The sequence below is a fragment of the Papaver somniferum genome, chromosome 1 (genome assembly GCF_003573695.1).
Source record: "Papaver somniferum cultivar HN1 chromosome 1, ASM357369v1, whole genome shotgun sequence".
In the NCBI taxonomy this organism is placed as follows: Eukaryota; Viridiplantae; Streptophyta; class Magnoliopsida; order Ranunculales; family Papaveraceae; genus Papaver; species Papaver somniferum.
Window position 1 is genome coordinate 159,088,620 of NC_039358.1, and position 10,911 is coordinate 159,099,530.

Below are 10,911 nucleotides of genomic sequence, written 5' to 3' on the forward strand. Positions count from 1 at the left end.
TGTTCTTCGGGAATATAAGTCCGGTGTATCAATTGTTTCATGTTCACCTTGATTTATTAAACGATGGAACAAAAACTCGTAGGTATTTCTGTGGGAGACAAATTTATGTATTCAACAGACTTTTCTGTGTGAGAAAGATTTGTTTATCGAGTATTCGACTTTGGGTCGTAGCAACTCTTAGTTGTGGGTGAGATCATCTAAGGAACGCGACTATACCTTAATCAGTGTGAATTTGGCTAGGGCTCACCTACATGCCAGTCTGAAGTTAACTAGTAGTAGGCTAGAGTCTGTAGCGGCTTATACAATATAATGTTCAAATCTGGACTAGGTCCCGGGGTTTATCTGCATTTGCAGTTTCCTCGTTAACAAAATTTCTGGTGTCTGTGTTATTTCTTTTCCGCATTATATTTTATATAATTGAAATATCACAGGTTGTGCGTAGTTCAATTAATTAGATAATCCAACCTTTAAGTTGTTGATATAAATTCATTGACACTTGGATATTGGTCTTGGGTACCATACAAGTTATTTCTCATATTAATCCGGCTCACATATTTTTATCTGTTCGATTGCAGATTGATTTGAGAAATAATTGAGGTATAACTCTTGGATGTATTTTCCTTGATTAAGTCTGACTGTCTAGTTGATTCTCTTGGAAATATATGGGAGTTAGTCCATACAGACTGCCTAAACGAAATATTGGGTGTGGTTGTAGACCCCCGGTTTTTCAATTGGTATCAGAGCTGGCAAACATGTTTAAGACCTCATAAGTCTGTGTTTGTAGAAATATGACTCTATGGACATAAGTGATATCTCTATAAACGTACCACTAGTCTTCGATGGCTCGAATTACTCATGGTGGAAATTGATATGCATGCTTTTCTACAAGCTCGTGATTTTCAAACATGGGTTCGTGTTGTTAATGGCTATGATCCTCCGGTTGTTACAGAAGGCGATGTAACTGTTCCAAAGGATATTGGTGAGTTTGTTCCTGATGAGATCCTTGCTGCGAAGAAAAATTATGACGGCCTAAATGCCAGCATACATGCCATTACCGCAGATCTTCATCACCATGTGACTACGTGCACTAAGTCTAAAGATGCCTGGGATATCTTAGAAACTGTATTCGAAGGAAATTCCTGTGAGAAAGAAACTAGGCTTCAAAACCTATGTTCTGATTGGGAAAACCTTTGTATGGCTGATGAAGATTCATTTGATGAGTTTAATCACAAAGTATCTGAAATTGTTAATGTATCTTTTGCGTTAGGTAAGACTATTCCTGAAAAGGACATTGTGATGAAAATTCTCAGATCGCTTCCAGCTAGATACGATTCTAAGAAGCATGCCATCATTGAAGGAAATAACCTTGATACCTTATCCAGAAATACTCTTGTTGGGAAGTTAAAGATCTTTGATCGTGAGCATACATTCAAATCTGAGAAGGATATTGCTTTCAAAGCACAAAAGAATACTAAATTACTTGATAAAAGTAAATGTGTTGGCAACTCTGAAGTTGATCCTATTGAGACTGATTCATCAGATGAAGATCTTGACAACTCAGTTTCACTGATCACTAGACAGTTTATAGATCTTATGTTGAAGAGAAGTAAACGGTTCATCAGAGATAAACCCAGGTCATCAGTCAAACCTCACGACCGTGACCTCCTAAAAATAGAGACACCGTCGACACTGATGATGAGGATATGCCACAACGCTTCAAGTGTAAGGGTTTTGTCCATTTTGCTAATGAGTGTCCAAATCGTAGAAAATACACTGGAACAAAGGTCTTGCTGTAACTCTTGATGAGATGTCTGATCACTATGATTCAGATGAAGAAAAGCCAAGTGTTGCACTCCTTAGTGAAAATATTGATTTTGATAATTGTAGAAATACGTACATCAATCTTGATATTCTTCCTGGAGAAACTTCGTTAACCACTATGGAGGATAAAATGGATTTTTCCCTGTCTACTGAAAATTCTATTCACATGTTTCAGGTACCTCATTTTGTTTAGCAGTATGCTCAACTATGGTGTCTGAACCGTCCTCCACATTGACATGTTCTTATTGTACTTTTACGGGTCATGAACTCTCTATGTGTTACAAGTATAAACATAAATTTAGATATGTCAATAAACTTCAATGGAGAGCAAATCGATTAGCAAACATGCTCAAACTTGTTCAGAAGTCTAATTTATCTGAGGTAAGTAAACTCAATTCTTCTCCGAAAAAGTTAATTTCTAAAGAACTAATTAGACCTCTCCGGAAAAGAACAAGGTCTAAACATTCTGTGAAAAAGGGTGTTAAGAATTGTGTACAAGAAGTGTATAGTGGAAAGACTATTGTTCACCCCAACACAACTTAATTGTGTTGAGTTTTGCGATGTTCAGGCTTTAGGAAAAGAAAGTTTTTTTTCATTTTTTGTTGCTTTTTTTTTTAATTTTGTTGATCTTTTCATATCATAAATTGGTATTGAAAAGTATTTCCTTTTTCATTAAAAAGGGGTTAAAATCGACAATTATACCTTCTTTGGGGTTATGAATTGGTTGTACGTGAATCATTCTCTGTGTATAGGTTCCGTAACCCAACATTAATATTTCCTTCCTTGAAAAATCTTTTTATCACAAGATTTCTTGCAGAGTGTGTTTAGTGTTCCTCACAATCCCTTATTTACAATGGAAACTCCAAGCAATATGTCTGGTAATGGAAATGATGTTAATATGATTGTTAAGCCATCAATCATGAAGGAAAAAGATAAGTCTCCTTCTTCTACAACTTTAAAGAGAAAAAGGAAGAATATGAAGAAACCAAAGGTGTTAGAGCACTGCTCGGTCGAACTCGCATGCGTTGCTATCTCAAGCATGTTTGTCAATGTTAGTGATCAAAACTGAAAATGCGAGGGTACCCAAATATACCTCAAGATAAAACTTTTCCTACCTATAAGTCCTTTCTCAGAAAGTGATTGTCTATGGACTGAGTCGAGACAATGCAACTAATCGGTTCACACCTCGTGTGATCGCCTATGGATACGAGATCGAGACAATACAATAACGAAGTATGTTCACTTGATAAAAAGGTACGGACTTAACCAAACTCAATAGGATTGCTTATCAAGTAAATAGGAATTAACGTTTGTGTGATTTACTTTAATTATAATAAAAGTAAATGACACAGCAAGATTTTGTTAACGAGGAAACCGCAAATGCAGAAAAACACGGGACCTTGTCCAGAATTGAATACTCTCAGGATTAAGCCGCTACACAAAATTAAACCAACTTCGTATAGTTGAGACCAATCAACTAAACCTATAGTTCACCTAGTTTCGTCTGTATTCCCACGCCTCCAACTTATGAATAAGTCATGTACTTGGACCAATTCCTTTGGTGTGTATTCCAAACAGTAAAGGAATAACAAATCTGTTTGGTATCAACTCTCTTCAACCAAGTGATGTGAGTTAGACAAAGGCTCTTCTGTTTTGAAAATACGAGGGTACCCAAATACACCACAATTTTTTATTTTGATCACAACCTATACAAGACCCACTGTGCATAAACCTCTTGGAGCAACAATCACTCAAGGAATATTTCAACACAATGTCCACTTGAAATAGGGTTAGTCCGACTGGCCTACCACGTGAATAATTATATCAGACAAGTGGAGAAATCCAATACACTTTGTGTGATCGTCTATGGATATGAAATCGAGACAATACAACAACAAAGTGTTCACTTGATAATAGTAAAACCTTATAAGATAAATATCAAGTGCCTAGTTAACATACAAGTGTACTTATTTTAATTATAATATAAAAATGATTATAATGTGGAAATAAAGTAAAGCACACACCAGAATTTTGTTAACGAGGAAAACTACAATCTTATAGAAAAACCCCGGAACCTAGTCCAGATTTGAATACTCAATGAATTAAGACGCTACAAAAACTAAACCTGCAACTTCTTGTAGACTATACTAAGTAAACTAAAATCCTAGTTACTCAGCTTCAGCAGTATTCTTGTTTTGATAATATCTAGCAGAAACGAAGTTCTCAATAGATATTTGAAACCCAATATCCTAGAAGAACAGACGTTCTCTTTAGAGCTAGATCTAGTATATCTTCTTAATGATTCACAACAACTTCATCTTCAAATCTTCAAAGTCTTCAATCTTCGATTTAATCTTCAAAGTAACAACCTGCAAAAACAAACTTGATTCCTTATTGATTTGTCGTACAGAGCGGAATCTGTTAACAATGGCAAATCAATGAATCTATCTTACGGATCTAGAAAGACTTAGATCCGTAGAAACGTTGATCTTTGATCTAGTTTGAGTGAGCCTTATATCAGAAGAGAAGGTTCTCAAGAATAAACAAACTAGGTGCAATCAAAGATTCGACAACCATTAGTCAATCAAATCAATCGAAAACAAGAGATAATATGCAATTATCTAGTTTCCCACCAACGGTACTAATAGAGCTTCTCAATCCCAAAGAAGACTTTAAACTGAGCGGCCGTAAGAGATTTCGCCTAATTAGGTTACTCTCCTCTCCGAATAGGCGGCTTCACCAATAACAGTACAACATAGGAAGTTTACTGTCACGAAGGATTAGTTTGCCTAAAATGCAAACTTCAAGTATTTATAGACAAGGAAGTTTGGACACCAAGGAATTTCCAAAACCAAAAGTATTCTCAAGATATTCTATAATAATTTCCATATTCGGTTTTCATAATTCCTGAGAATGCTGTGTCCAAAATAATGATCGAAAATCTCCTTGGAAAATCTTTAGCTAGCAAATGCACATTACTAATTCTTATTTTCCATATATAATTAAAAACCTTAATTAAAAGATTCTTAACTTATTTAATTTCGATCCTGGGATTTTCTTCCTTCTTAGCCGTTAAGGAATATCTTTGAACAATAAAAAATACACGCATTACAGAATGTGTTCAAAGTGTGTCGACATCCTTTCTTTGTAAGTCCTCTTTCATACTTACTCACTTGAAACCGATTTACCACACTTACAAACAAGTTTAGAATTGGTTCGTCTGACTTTCAAGAGATATGCGATTGATTAAGAACTTCTCAATCACAAATCATGGGTTTAACGGTTCTACCAAAACAAGTTTTGGTTCTACCTCCATGTGAGTACTGTGCATAGTCACACTAGCTTCCCAAAATTCGGTTGACTAGGTACTAGGATCGTTTCCCCGCATATATATGGTATCTAACTCATATATGTTGCACGTTTCCATAGGATCGGTTCCCCTTTGCTTAAAAACGTGTTGCACATGTCCGTAGGATCGGTTCCCCTTTCTGCTATAAACCTTGTTGCACCCCATACAAGGATCGATTCCCCTTTGTGCCGTGTTGCACCTCTTACTAGGATCGGTTCTCCTTTACCCAGTGTTAGGCCTTACAAACTACACAAACTCGATCATACCAACAGGTGATTACTTAAGATCGGTTTCACTAATAAAAGTCATACCAATACAAAAGTCAGGCCTCATGTGAATAGTTTTACCAAGAACACAAACAAGTCATGAGCGGTTATACTAATCACACATATTGGTCATTCATAAGATATGCAATGAAGAACAACCCCAATAACTCCTGGCGATTTCCTTTTCGGTTCACAAACAAAGTTCATGAACTTACTTCCTTAAAACACATGTAACAACATTGTTTCCTAGGATGAAATCCTCGCCTCATACCCATACATAATCACAATAGCATTCATACGATTATGTTGATGTCTTATCTACAAAGTTTAATAGTTAAGCAATAAACCTCGTATTGAATTCCTTAATACTATGTCTATCTAGAGTGTTCATGCTTCTCAGTTTTGTTTTCAATATACAAGACTTGAAAGTCACAAGATAGATATGGAACAAGTCAAGTCATAGTTGTTAGAGCGCTGCTCGGTCAAACTCGCATGCGTTGCTATCTCAAGCATGTTTGTCAATGTTAGTGATCAAAACTATAAGTATTGATTTCTAGTCTCTTATAGTTAAGTCTCGGACTAGGATAGTAAGTGTAGTTGAGCTCAAGGACTTCATGGCGATTTATCATACAAGTAGAAGGACTACTCAAGGAACCGGTGGAACTTCTCGAAAAAAAGGTATGTGGAGACTTGAACTTATCTGTCAATCAAAAGTCTATATATTCTATCTTCTACTCTTTGAGACAAAAGTCGTATGCTATATAAATAGACTAGATTATACACATTTGGTATTTCGACCCGAGTATACCTCGCTTATCTATATCTCGAAATATGTGTTGGTAATCTTTTCGCTTCGACCAAGTTTATCTTTACCTAGTGAAGAAAGTCATGAATGTTTCAATCACTTTGAAAATTGATTTGACGAGAAATGGTGTAACAACTATATAACGTCCTCTAAGAATGTTTCAATAATTGGAATGAGAGTTTAGATTACATAACCAACCAATGTATTCCTTGAACCGAAGTTCTCGAAATTTGTTGATCAGGAGAACCAGAAGTAGGGCAAGTGCCAAGTCCGCGAACTCATTCCGCGAACTGCCGAAGTTCTCAAACCCGAGAATTTCTGCCGGAGTTTACAAACTACTTGCGTGAGCCAAGTCCGCGAACCCAGTCCGCGAACCGGCGAAGTTCTCAAACCAGAGAATTTCTGCTGGAGTTTGTAAACTTTGTCCGGTGTCTTAAGTCCGCGAACCTAGTCTACGAACTTGAGAAGGTTATATATCTAAAGATGATCTCTGAACTTAATCTTAAAAGACTAAGGAATGCTTTTGCAAACCGTGGCTATTAAAGTTCATGAACCGATTCTTGTGAATCAAATCATTTTTGCTTCAATTGTGTCTTGTGTAGTTACATAAGATTTCCTTGCAATTGAACAACTCTCTTAACTAGTTCATTTGAGTCATTTGAACTAGATATGGTGAAGAAGAACATGGTTGGTATGAAATGCTCTTACGGTTAACCTTTTTGGTTAGACTATTGTTGCACCAATAATGTACATGTTTGGGTGCGGTTAACAAACCTAGAAGCATACAGTCATTTGTGTATGACAAGCTAAGTTTTCGATCTAACGATTGAGAAATATTAGCTTGAATCTAAATCAGGTTTTCATCTAACGGTGGATATTGGTTGCTTTGTAACTAAGGCAAAACCCTGATTTGAAAGACTATATAAGGGGACATCTAGCAACTTTGCAAAACTAATCCCCACACCTTACGTGTGCTACTAGTTTGCGTGCTAGAGTCGGTTCTCCTTTAACCTTTGGTTTTCTTCTTCTAAAAACAGGTTAACGACTTGAAGACTTCATTGGGATTGTAAAGCCAGACCGATACTACTTTTATCGTAGTTGTGTGATCTGATCTTGCATCTTCTATCGTAATAGTACAATCATATTGATTGGCTAGAGATTGTTTGATTTCTCCGATAAGCAATATATAAAGGTAATCACAAACACCTTCATCTCATTGTTTGTGATTCCACGATATCTTGTTTCTCTACTGAAAAACGAGGGTCTAACAACACCACCCAATATTTCGCTTAGCAATCTGTATGGACTAACTCCGAAATACTTTGCTAGAGAATCAACTAGACAGTCAGACTCAATCTAGATTAAAGTATATCAAGGAGTTAATATCTCTCTCTTGATTTGATTTTTACTCAAGCGAAAAACAATAGCGAGTCTTTATCAAATACAAGGAATAACTTGGACGGTACCAAAGACCAATATTCAAGGATCAATCAACATCAATCAACAACCAAAGGTTGGATTTCCAATTGATGATCTTAACACACAACCTGTATTATTTCAATTATATAAAATATAATGCGGAAAAGAAATAACACAGACACCAGAAGTTTTGTTAACGAGGAAACCGCAAATGCAGAAAAACCACGGGACCTAGTCCAGATTGAATACACACTGTATTAAGCCGCTACAGACACTAGCCTATTACAAGCTAACTTCGGACTGGACTATAGTTGAACCCCAATCAGTCTCCTATTAATTCAAGGTACATTTATACTCCTACGGCTCTGATCCCAGCAGGATACTGCGCACTTGATTCCCTTAGCTGATCTCACCCACAACTAAGAGTTGCTGCAACCCAAAATCGCAGACTTGATAATAAACAAATCTGTCTCACACATAAAAGTCTATCAAAGGATAAATCTGTCTCCCACAAAAAAAAAGCCTAGGTTTTTGTTCCCTCTTAAGATATAAAATCAAGGTGAAGAGGAACTAGTTGATAATCCGGTCTTATATTCCCTAAGAACATCCTAGATTAATCAATCACCTCTCAACAATCCTTCTTGACTACACAGGCGGTTTGTCGAGGAATCACAAACAGTGAAACGAAGATGTTTGTGACTTCTTTATCTTGCCTATCGGAGAACTCTCACGATCTCAAGACAATCAAAGATTGTACTCGTACGATAGAAGATGCTAGATCAGATCACACAACTACGATAAAAGTAGTATCGGTCTGGCTTCACAATCCCAATGAAGTCTTTAAGTCGTTAACCTGGTTTTAGAGAAGAAAACCAAAGGTTAAAGGAGAATCGACTCTAGCGAGCGCACTAGTATCACACAGACGTGTGGGGATTAGTTTTGCACAATGCTAGATGTCTCCTTTATATAGCCTTCAAATCAGGGTTTTGCCTTAGTTACAAAGCAATCCATATTCACCGTTAGATGAAAACCTGATTTAGATTCAAGCTAATATTTCTCAACCGTTAGATCAAAAACTTAGCTTGTCACACACATTTGGGTAGACGTTTACTGGGTTTGTGAAAACCGTGCCCAAACGTGTACGTGTATGTTGGTTCAACATAGTAACCCAAAAGGTTAACCATATGATCAATTCATATTAACCTAGTTCTTCTTCACCATAACTAGTTCAATTGACTCAAATGAACTAGTTAGAGAGTTGTTCAATTGCTATGAGAACTTATGTAACTACACAAGACACAATTGAAACAAAGATGATTCGATTCGATGAATCGGCTCATGAACTTTATAACCACTGTTTGCATAAAGCATTCCTTAGTAATTTAAGTTTCATGTTGAGAGCACATCTTTAAATCATAACTACTTAAGCTCACAAACAAGTTCGCGGACTTAAGGCAACCGGCAGAGTTTTCCAAACTCAGCAGAAAATCTCGGCAAAGAGACTTCCGCCAGTTCGCGGACTAAACACGCAAACGAATTTTTGGAAAATCCCAGAAGAAATTCTCGGTAAGAGAACTTCCGTCAGTTCACGGACTTGGCAAAGACAATTCCTCCGGTTTCTCTCGATCAACAAAGTTCGAAAACATCGGATTAAGGAATACATGGTTATGTAATCTAAACTCTCATTCCAATCATTGAGACATTCTCAGAGGACGATATATAGCCGTTATTCACAGACCGTTTCACGTCAGAGCAATTCTCAACGTAATCGAAACTTTTCATGACTTTCGTCACTAAGTGAAGATAAACTTGATCAAAGCGAAACGCTTTACCAACACACAATTTCGAGAAAAAGATAAGTAGTGAATACTCAGCTCGAAATGTCAAATGTGTATGATTCAGTCTATATAGCATACGACTTTTTGTCTCATAAGAAGTAGGAGATAGAATAGATAGACTTTTGAGTGATAAATAAGTTCAAGTCTCCACATACCTTTTTGTTGATGAAGTTCCACGGTTCCTTGAGTAGATCTTCCTCGTTGTATGATGAATCGCCATGAAGTCCTTGAGCTCAACTACACTTTTCTATCCTAGTCCGAGAATTAGATATAATAGACTAGAAATGAAGACTCATAGTTTTGATCACTAACATTGACAAACATGCTTGATATAGCAACGCATGCGAGGTCGACCGAGCTATGCTCTAACAATCTCCCCCTTTGTCAATTTTAGTGAAAAACTATTAATACATATGGAATACAAAAAATATAAACTTTAGTGGCTCCTATTCCGTAGTCTAATCTTCAACGTTCCTTGAAATCTTCGTCCTTCCAAGTACTCCAATGATCCCAAAGGTTGTAAGTTTAGCACCACCGTTGTTGAAGATCCGTAGCTATAACAATGAGAGAAATCGAGATTCTCGATCATTATTATAAAGTGTCATAGTATCATTATGTAACATCAAAGTCCAATTTCATCACGACTTTAATAACAATACTATGGTGATATGTATCACTCCCCCTTAGTCAATACTCCATCTCGATCATGGAAACCATTCCCCCTTACACAATGATCCGAAAACCATATGTATTTGTAGTGTGAACTACATTATTTCTCCCCCTTTTTGTCAATAAAATTGGCAAAGGTAAAAGAACGGGATCATAATGAAATTTCCACAAGAGACATTTCATAGACTAAAAGAAAAAATACATACCAACTTAATTTAGATGCAATCATAAAGCCGAAGCTAAATGCATTCATCAAGGAGTTTTAAGATACAGGATAACCCCTATAAAATTCCACAGTCGCACACCCCGCAAGATATTACCATTAAGCACAAGTTCAAAAGAACTCTCTCCCATTTGATGTCATTCCCGAAAGAACAACAAGAGCGACCTTAATTTCGAAAGAAAAGAAGGATTTTTTAATTGGACACCAAAAACCATGCAAATGATTTTCTATATCCAAAACTCAACCAAATTAATCACAAGTAAACCCATGATTAATTTAATCGGAATACGCAACTAAATCAAACCACAAAAGTGATCAATTTAATTGATTGTGCTCAACATAAGAAAACTCACGGAGCTATGACTAAGATAACCACACGGAGATGACTACCTTAATCGTTCAAATACTCAACATAAGGAAAACCTTACTGAATACACGACTACATCAACCAATAGAACATGATTAGTATAGCCGTCCATATACTCAATACAAGAACTTGTGGAATATATGAAAAACTCAAC